This window comes from Porites lutea, chromosome 8, assembly GCF_958299795.1.
Source record: "Porites lutea chromosome 8, jaPorLute2.1, whole genome shotgun sequence".
NCBI lineage: Eukaryota > Metazoa > Cnidaria > Anthozoa > Scleractinia > Poritidae > Porites > Porites lutea.
This window is the reverse complement of record NC_133208.1, coordinates 19,200,218-19,209,972: the sequence shown is the minus strand read 5'-3', so window position 1 is coordinate 19,209,972 and position 9,755 is coordinate 19,200,218.

Genomic DNA, 9,755 nt, shown 5'->3' with positions numbered 1-9,755 from the left:
TCCCAGATACTTTTTCTGGGTGTATTTTGCATAAAACAAAACCTTAACAACATTACAAATTTTTGACAAAAACCGTGGACTAACCCCTTTGGAAAAAATTCCAATTTTGTAAGTTTTTGACACCGATGTTTTTGTTTTTCACACAGGCTTGTTTGCTATATAAAACGTCGAAAATCGTTTTTTCACGATTTATTTTCACAATCTATGACATTGGAATAGACGGGGTTACTAGAAGTTACACAGGGTTACAAGGGGTTACAGCGAGTTACAAGGGGTTACAAGAGGTTACAAGGGGTTACACGGGGTTACACAGGGTTACACGGGGTTAATAGGAGTGACAGGGCGTGACAAGGTGTTACAGGGGGTTAAAAGGGATTATAGAAACCTTTGTCTTACTAGAACGTTCCCAGATACTTTTTCTTGGTCTATTTTGCATAAAAATCAAAGTTCAAGAAATCTCAATTGTTTGACCAAAACGATGGACTAACCCCTTTGGAAAAATTCTAACTTTGCGTTTTTCGTAAACAGTTGTTTTTATAGTCTTTAAAGGCTTCTTTTTTATCTAGAACGTCAGCAAATAGTTTTTCTCGATCTATTTTTGATAAACACAAAAGATGAAAAACCTTCAATTTTTTCACCAAAATTATATGCTATCCCCTTTTCAAAAATGCCAATTTTGCCTTCTTTTTAAATCCATGTTTATATTGTCTAGAAAGGCTTGTTTTCTAACGAGAACGTCACCAAATACTTTTTCTGGATGTATTTTACATAAAACGAAAAGTTAACAAAATTTCAAATTTTTGACCAAAACCATGGAAAAAATGCCAATGTTGTGCGTTTTTGAAACGGATGTTTTCGTTGTTAAGTATGGGGCTTTTTTGCGGACTAAATTTCGAACGTGAATACATCAATGTTTTGTTAAATTCATTATTGTTATGCGTAATAAAACAAATTGGAAAATAACATAAATCAATTTCGACCGGGGTACATGAAGTTCGAATGCTATGCATCGATGTTGTGTAGCATAAATCGCTTTTCCGAATCATTCGAGCGTGACCGTATACAACTAAAAGATGTTCAATAAAACTAAAAGATGAGGAAGCTGAAATAGAAATGACCGGAAACAGGAAGTGATAAAGTCCGGTCCAAATGACGTTAGTTTTCGCGCGCTTTCGCCAATGTTTGTTCTCTCTAACCAACATGGCGGACCGGGAGAGTAGCTCACGAAACAACACGAGATCTAGATCACTCTCGGTGAATATGAGGTGCTTTTGGGTGCATATAATATGTATATCAGGTGTATAGTGTGGTGTATGAGCTGTATACGGGTGTATGTTAGCGTATACAAGGTGTATATAAATGGTATATGGCTGTATACAAGGTGTTTCTGGGTGTATATACAGAGCATATAGAGTGTATATGGATGTACATAAGGTGTATATAGGTGTATAAAAGTTGTATATCGGTGTATATATAAGGTGTATATCAGGTGTATGGAAGGTATATACAGGTGTATGCATGTGTATACAAGGTGTATACAGGTGGATACTTGTGTAAACAGGTGTATACAAAATGTATACAGGTGTATACAAGGTGTATATTTAACAATTGTTCCTCTCGCCCTCATGACCTCATGGGCTATTGAGTCAGGGGCCATGAGGGTGGGAGGAATAACTGTTTTAGTAAAATCCAACTAGCTGGTCAAAAATATCGAGAATAAATGAATTTTAGCTACTTAAAGCTCTACTTAAAGCTAGACTTTAATCCTTTTTTGCCGCCAAAAAGCGCGCGGTTTCCGCTACTAGTAGGCTATAACATATAGCCTGGTTCAACCAATCAGAACGCAGCATTGATAATAGACCACTAGTTGGATTTTACTAAAAGGTGTTAACAGGTGTATACAGGTGTATACACGGTTTATATGAGTGTATATAAGATGTATAATAGGTGTATGAGGTAGGTGTATAAGATGCATAAGATGTATATGGCTGAATGTAACGTGTATAGTGGTGTATATGGGTGTTTATAGGGTGTATATTGAAGTATTTAAGGCGGTGTACCTTGGTGGCATATAGGGTGGTTATAGGTGTATATAAGTTGTATATGGGTGTATATAAGGTGTATATAGATGTATATTAGGTCCATATGGGTGTTTAGCAATCTGATTGATTCGCTGTCTCGGACTATTCAACAATATTCACCTCCTAGTGATTAGATAATGTGCGAGCTCAGTGTTTTTCCCCCTTTTTTTTAGAGAACGATCTCTTAAAAGTCAACAAAATCCTGGGGGTGACTTTTTTTAAGGCAAGAAAAGACTAGGAAAGGTTCAAAACGGCGTTTTTGCATTAACTGTAGCTGAGTTTTGTGCTTGATGGATTGTTTACAACTCGCGTACAAGAGGGTGTTTCATGAACCCAGCGTTTCCTAACAAGAAAATTTGTCCCAAAAATCGAACTTTATTTTTGACAAACAAATTTGAAAGCAAATGTTTGAAAAAATTTTACGTTTCAAGTAAATAGAAAAAAGAATGGTACAGGAAGACGACGTCTTACCTCGAAAAACCGAGCCGCCATTTTTGTACGCACTTCATGCAAAGAACGACACAACAAACCCTTTTGGCTATAAACTTGGCGAGTCACCAGAAAACAACAAAGCTCTACCTTTGTTCTCAGATAAGGAAAACATTCAAACTTTTAACGGTTCCATTTAAGCCCTTACGCCGTTCTTTGGGAAGTGATAAACTTTTGAATTGCTATGTGTGAAATTCTGCAAAGATCTATTTTTAAACTTTCGCGTGATTTGATCCGTCAATCAAATCGTACTTTTTAATCGTTTCCTTTCTTATTTTTTTGAGATCACTTCGCCTGTAAATGCTAAAACAATTATTCTTTTCAATCTCGGTGAATATTGGTTTTAGGAATATTTACCCACTGTTCACCTCGATTTCAAAGAATAATTGTTAAATATAAGGTGTTTTATATGGGTGGTAAGTGAGGTGTATATCACTTGTATAGGGCTATATACAATTGTATATAGGTGTTTAGTATATACTAAAACAGTGGATAGTGTTTTTCGCGCCCTCTGATTGGCTACTCAATCAGTGAATATCCTGCACTATTCACTGATTCACCTCCAGTTCCTCCGAGCGAGCGACGCCAAACTCGTGTAAGTTGCAAGCAAAATGCCTTCCCGGTTTGCTGCCGTAAACAAACAAAGAAATTTCACAACTAACCAAGCAAGCTGTTTCCGAAATACACGAAGAAGGTGACGAAGTTCGGATTGGAAGTTTTAACAGGTAAAGCTTTGTCTTTTTGACACGAATTTATCGATAAAACCGGTGAAAAAGTTTTTTGTTTACAAATGCAAATGAAGCTTAAGTCTTGCTTACTTTATTTAGTTGAGTTGTTCATAAATAAGCTTAAAACTAAATTTAATAATCTTTTTTTATAGAATGATTTTAAATACAAAAAGAATTCACAACTGCTTTTGAAGAAATTTCCCCGCAAGAGCTAAACAAATGCCTTCAAAAGTTTTAGTTGCCGGCAAGAAAAAGCGACGGCCGCGGCCGCCCGGTCATTACGCGCCAAAATTGTAATCGTTGGTAATAGTATTTGAGTTAAAAATCGCCGTTTTTGGGCTCTATTATCTCACTGTTTTAGTATATACTAAAACAATTATTCACCTCAGTGTCTGTGGCTAGTCGTGGATATTTACCTCACTGCTTCGCAGTTCGGTAAATATCCAGGACTAGCCACCTCCACTTCGGTGAATAATTGTTATATAACAGGTGAATATGGGTGGTATATATGTATATTGCTGTATATAACATGTATATAGGTTTATATAAGGTGTATATGGGTGTATCTTAGGTGTAAATAAGCTATATTTAGGTGTACAAAAGATATATATTGGTGTATATGGGTGTATAGCAGGTGTTTATGGGCGTACATAAGCTGTATATTAGGTGTATAGGGGTGGTGTAGCAAATTTGCAAAGAGTGCAAGAATGAAGCAACATCTAAAATCTTACGTCGAGTTAATAGTTTTATTTGTAAACCTAATAAAAAACACCTTTGGCTACAGTAGTTTAGGCGTGGAAAAAAAATTATTCCCAAGCAAAATCACTTTTGTGCCCACCCAAAATCACCTTTATTTTATAATTTTATGCTATAAAGGCCGTAAAAACACGATAGTCCCCGCTGTCAGCCAATTTACTCGTTATAGTTTATCGGTGTTATCTCTGTCTAAAGGAAAGGCCAAAATAAAAAACAAGGGCTATTTTTTTCGTGTGTGGCTCGCTGCAAATCTGGTAGCGGGTAAACCAGCCTTTTTACACCATTTTTAGGTAATTTTTTAGATATTCTTCCCCTCGACACTTGATTCCCTTCCATCACCTCCAAAGAGTGTACGGACGGACGGAATACGCTGAAGTCGTAACTAAATTTTTTCGAATGTATAGTTTACCAAATTGTCTTACCCATGGTGCTCCGCTTCGCGCGGGCGAGAGCTCGGCTATTGGGTGTATACGAGTGTATATAAGATGTATATCAGGAGAATAGGGTTGGTGTATAATTTGGATATGGGGTATATTAGCGTATATAAAGTGTATAGAAATTGCATATGGCTGAATACATCGTGTATAAGGGTGTATATACGGTAGGTATTGGTGAATATAAGGTGTATATGAGGTTTATAGGGGTAATGTATAAGGTGTATATGGATGTATTTAGCGTATATGGGTGTATGTAAGGAGCATATAAAGTGTATATGGATGTACATAAGGTGTCTATAGGTGTATATAACGTGTACATGTGTGCATATAAGGTGTATATCAGGTGTATGTTGTAGGTGTTGAAGCATGTCTGAAGTACTTTATAAACTGTCTCCAATTAAGTCTCACATTAAATTTAACAAATTCCATTAAAAATATCAAGACAACTTTTAATTTAGATACGTTCTTTTATCGATCAATTTTTGAGCTGGTGCTTCTATATCAGTTATATATTTTTTTTACTTTAAAAATACTGCTTGTAGCCACTTAGATTGTTTAGTTCTCAAGTTAGTCTTAGTAACTCTTCAGCCTCCTTTTTGTAAAAGAACACACCAGACCAAAAAACAATTGAAACTATATTAAATTTAGACAGTTAATCCTCGGAGACTTGTTTGGGAGAGTAAAATTGTTTAAAGTTGCCGGGTGTTTGCATTTAGTAGGCGGGGAATGGAAGTGTCAGGAAGTTCTTTTGGTTTCAATTTCCCTTTCGTTTTCAATGAAAAAAGCCAGGGGGTCATGCTGATAGTCGCCGGGGGAAATCCGCAGCCCCGTCTTTAAGTGACAGCCCCAAGACAGGAAGATAAATTACTCCGATCCTTAGCAAAACACAACTCACATGTGCCATACTTGACTCTTCTTCGCAACCGCTCGAGTCACGGTCACGCAGTGTTCCCCTTGCGTTATGTGACTCCGGCCCGAGCGCTTGTAAACGCCTGACTAGTGCTATACGAACCTGTGAGATGTGAAGGTCACTGTCGCCAGTGAGGGGAGAGACCTCTGTTAGTACGCCAGCTATATTCTCCTGTGTCAGTAAATTTCCTAAGTAAAATAGAAAGCACACAAGTCATATCAACTTTCTTGCTGGACAATAAAATCATACATAAATTACACTCAAGTGCGACAGCCGATAGAGGGGAATTTTGTGTTTAAAGTGGTTCCATTCTCTGCCATTTTGCTGTTTGATCTACCACAATCAGACACTCCTTGGTTTACTCCACAAGATCCCTGACAACGAACAATTTTTCACACTACAGTGACAATAAAATGTAGGTGTTGTGGTTTAATGTCATCCTTAGTTTCAATTTTATTCTGCCTTGTCTTGGGTGTGAAAATGTACGATAAAGTGTTTGAAACAAAAAAAAAATTGAAACCAAGGATAAAATTGAAACAAAGAGGAAAAAGGGGAAACAGGGGGAACAGGGGAAGAAGGGGAACATAGGGAGCATTAGAAAACAAGGGCAATAGCGGAATATGGGAAACAAGGGAACAAGGGAGAACAGAGAAAAAAGGGATAACAAAGGGAACAAGGGGAAGAGAAGAACAAAAAATAGAAATGATAATAATGACATATTTAACCAGGATAAACCCGTCAGCTGAAGCTGTTATAAACGGGTGCTTGGGCAATTAAAAAATTAACAATTATTATTAAAGGAAAAATAACTGTAACAGATCAACTATCAGAAAAATGTAAAAACTATTTACAATGTCGATGGATAAAAACTAAGAATTATATAACTAAGTAAATTAAGACTCTACTAAAAATTCCAAAATATTTATAAGAACTCTAAAAAATAATATCATTATAAAGTGGGACCAAAGAAGAACAAGGGGAACGGCGAGAAAAAGAAAACAAGGGAGAAAAGGGAGAAAAGGGGAACAACGGGGAACAAAGGGGGACAAGGGAAACAGGGGGAGCAAGGTAGAACAAGGGAAACAAGGGTAACAAGGGAACAAAAGGGAGCAGGGGTGAAGGAGAACACGGGGAAAAATGGTTAACAGGAGGGAACAGGAGGAGATGGGGAAGATGGAGAGCATGGAAGAATAAAAGGCAGTCTGTGACTGCATGTGGCTACTGGTCTAGTTTTTTAGAATATATTGTAGTAAAAAAATGCGAAAAATGTAGAGGGGGAAATGAACAGGTGTAGGTGAATGCCAAAATCGAGAAACAGGGATGGTTTGATTTGAACATCACAAATCGACACGAGTGTCTTCAGTCAGATACCGAGTCAGATGATTGTCCGCTATTTTGAAACTCGTGGGGGTGGAAATTTACGGACTATTTAAATACGGATCTCGCAATACCTCGCAGGGCCCACAAAAGGTTCCAAATTAGCAATAAAAACAAAAACAAAAAGCCAAGAAAAAAGGGGGCGAATAAAAAAGAAAACAAAAATTCATTTGCTGAGGCTCGAACCCCCTAACCCACGCGCTCGTCAGGTACACGATCAAAGAACTGTGGGGCAGAGGCAGTCTGTGAGTGCATGTGGCTGCTGTTTTAGTTTTGTAGAATATATTGCAGTAAAAAAAGGAATGTATTAACCATCAGCGAAAAGAAAAAAAGGAAAAAAGACAGGTTTCGTAGCAGGAATCGAACCCAGCACTATTGGCTCCATGCTTACCACTACACCACTCAGAATGATTACGTATTCTCAAACTGTGTTATTAGACATTGATTTTCCTCTTATTTAAAGCTGTTGGTCCAAATCGCTTACATTTTCTCTGCAAAATACTTCAGCCATCGAAATGCATCGCCAAAAGCATCTCTTTATACAGCTTTTTAGCTAGCGCGGCCACAATTTCAACAGGACAAAGATAGTGGGTTTCCTGTGTAAGTTAACGGACTTACGGACTTACGGACTTACGCACAACGCCATGACAAAGTGGCTACACTCCCTGAAGGGAGACAGTAGCCACAACAAGGAAAATAGCAGAAAATGGGTAGCAAGAGGAACAAGGAGTAACAGGAAGGACAGGGGGGACCAGGAAGAACAAAGGGAATAGGAGAACGGGGAAACAGAGAACATGGGAGAACGGAGGAAACAAGGGGAACAACGGGAAACAAGGAGAACAGGGGGGACAAGGGAGAGCAAGGGAGAACAAGAGCAATAGGGTAACAACGAGAACAGAAGAAGAAGGGGAACATGGTTAAAAAGGAGGAACAGGGAAAACAACGGTCACAGGGAGAAAAATGAGCAAAAGGCGAAAATGGGGCAACAAGAGGAAAACAGGGGGGAAAGAAGAACAGTTTTAACAAGGGTAAACAGAAAAACAGGGGGAGTAAGGAGGAAAAGGAGAACAAGGAGAAAAGGGGGAAAAGGAGAAAGAAAAGAGAACAAGGGGAACAACGGAAAGAGGGGAAAAAGGGCGACAGGGGAAACAAAGGGAAACAAGGGGAACAGCGGGAGCAAGAAGACACAAGGGGAACAGAGGAACAGGGGAACAAAGCGAACAAAGGGAACTGGGAACAGGGGAAGCATGGGAGAACAAGGGGAACGGAGGAACAAGGGGGAACAGGGGAAGAACTGTAAGAGAGGGAACGAGGGAGAACAGGGGGAACAGGAGAGAACAAGGGGGAACAGGGGGAGAAAGGGAGAACACGAAGAACAGGGGATACAGGGGAAGCAAGGGAGGACAAGGGGAACAGGAGGAACAGGGGAGAAAAGGAAAACAAGAAGAACAGGGCAAACAGGGGAAGTGGGGAGAAAAAGGGAAGGAAGGGGGAAAAAAGGAACATGGGGAACAAAGGAAAACAGGGGAAACAAGGGTAACAAGAGGGAACAGGGGGGCACAAAAGGAGCAAGGGAGAACGAGGGAAACAAAGGGGAAGAGGGAAACAGGCGGAACAAGGAAGAACAAGGCAAATAGGCGAAACAAAGGAGAACAAGGAAAAAAGGGAACAAGGGTGAACAGGGCGAAGAAGGAGAACAAGGGAAACAAGGAAGAACAGGGGAAAAGGGGAACAAAGGTAAAAGGGAAGCAAGAGGAAACAGGGGAAAATGGGAACAAGGGCAACAAGTGAGCAAGTGACAACAACGAGAACGAACGAACGAGGGGGTACAGGAGGAAAAGTGGAACAGAGGGAAAGAGGGGTAACTGTGGAAACAGGGGAACAGGGGAAACAAGAGACAACAAGGGGAACAGGGGAACAGGGGGAACAAGAAAGAACAAGAGGAGAACGGTAACAAGAGGGGACAGGGGAACATAACAGAAGGAACAAGGGGGAACAGGGGAACAAGAAAAATAAGGGGAACCGGAGAATAAGGGGCAACAGGGTAACTTGGGGGACTGGGGAACTGGAGAAACTCTTACGCATCTTTCGTGCTCTCCAAACTTACCGCGTGCATCTATAACTCGATATACGCACAGCTAAAAGCATGAGCAAATTCTGTTATAATATAGCTGACAAAAATGCTTGCATTTTACTAACTACATTCTCGTAACGCGCGACACAGAGAAACAAACGCTTCTATTGGCTGGTACAAACAAGAAGACAATCGTCTAGTTTGAAAGAAAATTCGCTCTGTAAAACTGAGAAAGAAAAATTGCTTATTTCATTGTGAGCGATCAATGGAAACTAAGAACAAACAAAGGTAAGAGTCTTAAAGTCCACCTAAAATTAAAATACTTACATGTTTGTATGAAGTCGTGGAGTATGGTTTGGATTCGCTGAAAAGATGTGTATGCTTTGCTCGGCAAAATCCAGAAAACTTGCCTTTTTAGCGAAGACGACTGTCTTCCTACTTTATATTCATTAGAGAAGAATTACTGGTCATTACGGCTTCTTTAGAAGACCTGGCAGCAGTTGTTTTTGTGACTAATAAATTTGTCTTCTTGCGGTGTAATTTGTCTTGTTATTGCAAGAGTAATTTTCCTGCTTCAGTCGGATTGTTCGGCGATAACAAAAGTGCATAATGTTTCGCTATTGACGTTACTTTGTATTTAACTTGTGTTGTAAAGGATATACGAACGTTGAAAACGGAGGATACTTCAAACAAATTGGATATTTCCGACAAAAACGAATTTGTGGTCTTTTTCCAGCTGAATGTCAGTCTTTACAGCAGACTTTTCAACGATTCAGGCTCTAATTAGTTGCAAAACATATTCAACGCTATTGCTGTTGGTTTGAGTGGCTAGAAGCTAAAGTTCAAAAATGCTAGAACGTGTTCATCATTGCCGTCGATTTTTGGGTACTTAGTACGTAGGGT